Source organism: Microchirus variegatus, assembly GCF_963457635.1.
Source record: "Microchirus variegatus genome assembly, chromosome: 5".
NCBI classification, from domain to species: Eukaryota; Metazoa; Chordata; class Actinopteri; order Pleuronectiformes; family Soleidae; genus Microchirus; species Microchirus variegatus.
Genome location: NC_139806.1, coordinates 20,618,573 through 20,624,584, shown reverse-complemented (window position 1 = coordinate 20,624,584; position 6,012 = coordinate 20,618,573).

Below are 6,012 nucleotides of genomic sequence, written 5' to 3'. Positions count from 1 at the left end.
CTCTACATAAAAGTAACAGAATAGGCTGATAACAGTAGCATTCCAGTTAATTTTGTGTGTCTGTGTGTCTGTGTGTGTGTGTGTGTGTGTGTGTGTGTGTGTGTGTGTGTGTGTGTGTGTGTGTGTGTGTGTGTGTGTGTGTGTGTGTGTGTGTGTGTGTGTGTGTGTGTGTGTGTGTGTGTGTGTGTGTGTGTGTGTGTGTGTGTGTGTGTGTGTGTGTGTGTGTGTGTGTGTGTGTGTGTCTGTGTCTGTGTCTGTGTGTCTGTGTCTGTGTCTGTGTCTGTGTCTGTGTCTGTGTGTCTGTGTCTGTGTCTGTGTGAGAGAATGGGCAGACCTTTAACTGTAAATAGAACGCACAGGACTCATTTATTCACCTGGGGTATGTTGTACTTACTGCTGTAGAATGACTGGATAATAATGATAATAATGAGATCTTTTTTTATTTTAGTTTGTCAACCATTCAGATGATGTTACAAGGGACTGGGAAAAAAATGGGCGGTTCAAAACCAATACATGCTACAACCTTGTTCGCTTGTATCACCTCGGTGTCAACATGTCATAGAGATATTGTTGACTGGAGCTGATCATTTATTGTGCCTTGAACAGGGTTGTGTACTATCACAAACAATAATATATACTATTAGAATAGGATGAGGATGATATTTAGTGTTGGGACATTTTAAACAAACTGTATCATTCCTTTTTAGAAGTTTAGATGTTTGTTTGTTTTCCCCATCCCATGATGCAGTGGTGTTTTATAGAATCTAATGATGAATTTTGATGTGAAGTCTTAATGTGAAAGCTGTAACCTGAGTATTGAGGAATTGTGCTTGTTTACAGTACCGTGTGTCGACATGGATGACATCATCTCTGTCAGTGGAAACTAAATACTTGACACTTTTAATAGTTTTACAGTTAACATGTTCGCATTTATATGATTTAATTCTTGTCCCAGAATGTCTGTACTAATATTTGAACATATATACATTTGATTTAACATAATGTGATTGGAATAAAGTATCAGTTAAATCGATGAAACAACCTTTTCTGAAGATTTTGTGGAGCAAAATGTGCAGTAATTCACTTCTTTAAAGAGGAATAACACTGTTGTATTTGCACCTGGAGTGCAAACCAGGAAACACATTCACTGTCAATTGTTCAGACTGACCACAGTGTGGCGTCCTCTGCCCACGAGTCTGTCTGCAACATGCTCGCGCTCTTGTAATGAGTCTTTTTTTTTTTTCATTTCTTGGAGATAAGTAGCCATGCATTGTTTTTACTTTATCTTAAGGTCAACAGTTTGCAGCTTTCAGTTATAAATGCTCAAACTTTATTGACCATCCTATTTGAAAGTCACTGCCAAACCCAGAGCCGTGTGTTTCCTCCCAGTGTGTGTCCAATCCTGTTGTCATACAAACCTCCTGCTCATGACTTATTTAGCCCCCGTCCTGTGAGAGCGGAGGCTGTTCTTTGAATCGAGCCGAGAGATTAAAATATTAATTTCCTCTGCAGGTCTGCTGTGCTCTCTGCAGGGGAGAATGTACCGGCCGTGTGAGAACGATTATGTAAGATGTGTAACGCTCATCTCTCTCTCTCCCTCGCTGTCTCACTACTGGCCACTGACCTGCCCCCATGTTTTATAATGACACGGATATACTTTACAGTAGAGGTATTGTTCTAGATCAGCAGGGTGTTAAAAACTGGTTTGGTAGATGGAAATTGTAGAGGTTAAAAACATCAATATAGGTTAAATTTATGTACAAATAAAAACAACACAGTTACGTTGGATGACTGATGTAGGAAATGGTTTTGATTCCATAATTTGTCCTAATTGGCCAAGTGACTTTCCAGTACAGTGAGTGTCTGCTATTTTAATGACAGTGACCCAGGATTACTGACTTTTTTTTTTTTTCACCTCAGATAACCAGAATAATCAGCAGTAATCTGTAAACTAAATGCAGCTGAGGAGCTATTTGAATTAAATGCTTGTGTGGAATTAAAGAAAAAAAAAAAAAAAAAAGTGTTTATGTAGAGAAATCCGAGTGTGATGTAAGAGTAGAAATGGGAACTGACTGACTTATAATCAAAAGTAGTTTGCTTCTCTTACAACAACATGGATCGTAAAGTAGTTCAGACCCAGTCTGATTAATACCCTCTACCGCTTCTCTGTATTCCCATCACACAGATTTCCTTGAACTCGCACTGGGACACTTGCGCATGTTTTTTTTTTTTTTTTAAATAACCATTAATAAATGAGTGAAGCATTTAATGTCCTGCTTTGCGTCACTGGTTTTCTTTTACAGAGCGAGCTCAGTTGTCTCTGAAACAGACTCTTGAGGGTGGAACAAAAGGGATTAGGTGGCCTTGTCAGACATGAAGCCAGGATCAGATTTTCAGGTCCACCTGCAGTGTCCTCCCTCCTGACCACAGGATCAGCGTTTGGAGAAAAACACACCAGTCATGTCGTGTTCACGTCGAAAGTCGAACTTGTAATGTCTTTTTTGATATCTTAAGATAAGATGTTCCTTTATTCATCCCACATGGGGAAATAGAAAATAGGAATAAGGTAAGGAGATGAGAGTATTAAATATGTGCAACAAAAACAGTGAGTACAAGATAAAGGACGATAGCTCTACTATAAGTAAATGGTGCACTCGGGCAGTGTAAAGTATTATAATGTACAGTATTGCACAAAAAAATATCCATTATTATGTCTGCAGTTGAGGTTCAAGGGTCAGCGGCTACACTTCCTTGTTTACGAACGATTGTTTATAATTGAAAAGTCCTGAGTCACAGTATGATGACAGCACAGGGCCGAAGTGCTGCTTCAGCCAAATGTTGTTGTTTTAAAGGGAGGGTCAATAGACGACGGCTACCCCCAAACGGTGATACACATGTTTTCACAATGAGGGTCACTTATGTGTGAGCATTGCTCAGGAAGGCCTGTCAATGGCCTCTTTTATGAGTCGGAGAGGGGGGGAATTAGGCCATCAATGGAGGGGACTAAGCCACGTATGCCGCGTGTCCATATTTCAGGCCTGGCCTGTTTGTTTTGATGGCAGCATGAGACTGGCGTGACTGCGGGCCTTGTTGACGTTGGATATGTGTTCCTGACCTCTGAGGTTGCATCAGAGTCACAGGTGCAATCCGTAGTCGAGGCCTCTGCAACAACATAACATTAAACATTAACATTGAATAGTCCTGCCCTGAAAAAGTTCAGACCTTTGAGTACTGTATTTGAGACCAGCATATAACATTTTTAATGAATTTAAGACATTTTAAGGCCTTCATTTTAGATACATGAGAGGTATATTGTGCAAAATCGACTTTTTAATAATTAAAATCCTTAATTTGGGACTCTGGAGGCCCTATTAAGGCAGATTTCCACCGGGTGCGTTACAGCAGCGGCGCGGTGCCTTGGAAGCCAGCGGTATTTACGTAAAGATCACGCCATAGTCTCGAACGGACGCAAGTTCGCGAGATCCCACGATAGACTGTGTGTATAAAGTGAACAACAACAACACAGCTTCTTTCCTTCTCCGACGTGGAAGAACTGTTGATCTGGTGTAATAAATTATTTTATGTTTCTCCACTTCAATAGTCAGTCTCTCGTCGTACATTATGTCTCTCAGAGACGCTCTGATTAATTGACTGTTGACCTGGTAGCACCGGCCACGACGTAATGTTGATGTGAAGTTGTGATAGGCTATATGACCTGCGTATTGTGTTTTATTTTGAAAGGGGGGTGGAAGTGTTTTACTTTGAGTCTGTGTAGGACTTTCTGTCTGGTGCGATCTGCTCTGTTGAAATTTACGCGGTTCAGAAGCGGCAACGGCAAAAAATAGAACTGCTACCCATCGAAATCGATTTGGTACGGCGAGCTGCTTCTGGGACGCTGCAGAGACGTTCCGCAGCGCACCCAGTGGAAATGCTCTCATTGATTAGAATGGAAGTTATTTGCGACCACGCCGCTGATGTGCCGTGGCTGTTAAGCGTCCAGTGGAAATCCGCTAGTCGGCAAAGTGTGAAAAAAGATGCCTCACTCATGTTTTTGTGGTCCTCCTCAGTCTAAGTACAGGAGATAAAACATGCAATGTTGACTTCAGCGCTGAATGGGACATCACAATGCGTTAAATTCCTGGTATTGTTGTCCGTAAAACATGCGAGAGTGCTGGCGAGGGCAACGGTATCCGAAAAACCTGAAGTCTGCAAAGTCCACGAAAACTTTTATTTTTGGCTCCACAGTGCAGCACAGAGTCCTACACAAACTTCCAGCCTCAGAGGATTTATCTGTCATCTGGACACATGTTACACATATACATATATATATATATATATACATATATACATATATATATATATATGCATATATATATATAATATATAATAATAATAATATACAACAACTAATGATTTTGGCCAATTTTGGTTCAATTATTTGTCAAACCATCTGTATACAGCACATAAGCAACACTGACAATGCTAATATGAGATTTAACATGATACAATTGGTAGCTCCAAGACTTATTCATAGATGGATAATTCCATGTTTCAGAAGCAAGAACACAAAAGTCATGTTTTGATTGGACAAGCAAAGCTGTTTATTTACAAACATACACAGGTAATACGCGTTGCCCATGAGTGTTTCCTCTCGGGAGATTAAGTGACAGTGAACTCTTTGGGTTTGCAATATGAAAAACAAAGCTTGATATATTTATTTCTTCTTTTTTTTTAATATAAAATAATTGATTCATTACAATTTGGTTTAGCCTTTTGATCGTTTCAGTTTCAATACCAGCATGTAATACTATTTTCAAGTAGGTCGTCCACGAGCTTGAGTTGTCGGCCTGTCACAAAGACAATTTCAATGTAACTAAAGGAAAAATAAATCATTCAGAGAAACACGACAAACTAAATACTATACTGATTTGATCATTTTTTTCAAATTGGTCACTTGGCACAGTTTTTGTTCCCACAATATATACTTATTTCTAACATCAAATCAAATACTGATTCTTGTTCCAATGCTTTTTGAAATCTCATTTAAGATTTGTCCTCGGAGGTCAGGGTCAGTTGAAGAGCAGTGTCCCTCAGGAAGGGACTCTGTTGCTTGCTCAAGGACACTTCGGCAGGAAGACAACTGCCGGAATTCTTAACCACACATCCATCAGGTAAAGGACATTCTTTCACGCTGCTGCCACACTGCTGCTCATCCATATCACTGGTTTAATAGCATGTTTGCACTTGTGTAGCAACTCCTCACGACGACCACCTTGACCCCATTACAGCACTGTAAATGTGCCAGCAATACACTCTAACGTAGAGCACAGGAAATTCGACTGGTAGAAAATGTATGGAATACTTCAGTGAAAACAGGAAGTCCCATTTTGTCTTGCAAGTACCTGTGTACAAACAATCATGCGCAGAGTTGTGGCTAGAAAATAAGAGGATAAATGCAAGAGAGAAAAGGAAATCAAAACGTCCCCAGTCCAGTATTTAAAAAGTGCACTTTGAGGATGATGACCTGGGAAACGATGAGCCACTCTGAGCCATAACAGTCCAGCCAAAAGCAGCCACTTAAAAGGCTTTTGTTTAAATTGTATGCCGGTGAGGAGGCAACCAATCATACTAAAGTTTACAAGAGGGAGATTAATGCCAAGACATAGAAAAGAAAAAAAAAACAAGAATAAATGGTTGTTCACCATCAGATTCAAAGCTCTCTAACAACAAGAGGCGTCTAAAATATACAAAGTGAAGATCAAGGAATGTGAAACTAGAAAAAACCTTTCTTTTATGAGTCCATGTAGTGATTATGAAAGTCGAAAAAAAAAAAAGAAAAATGGTAAAAAGTTTGTTTAAAAATGTGAGTCCCTTTGGCTGATTCCTCGTCTCTGAGAGGAAGGAGGGAGTCCTCTCTCGTGATGACTGCCTGCCTTGTAGAGGTCAGACAGCAACTGGATGGTTGTCACGGGAGGGAGCCGATCAGGAGGAAAACCTGGTGTTTGTCCTCCT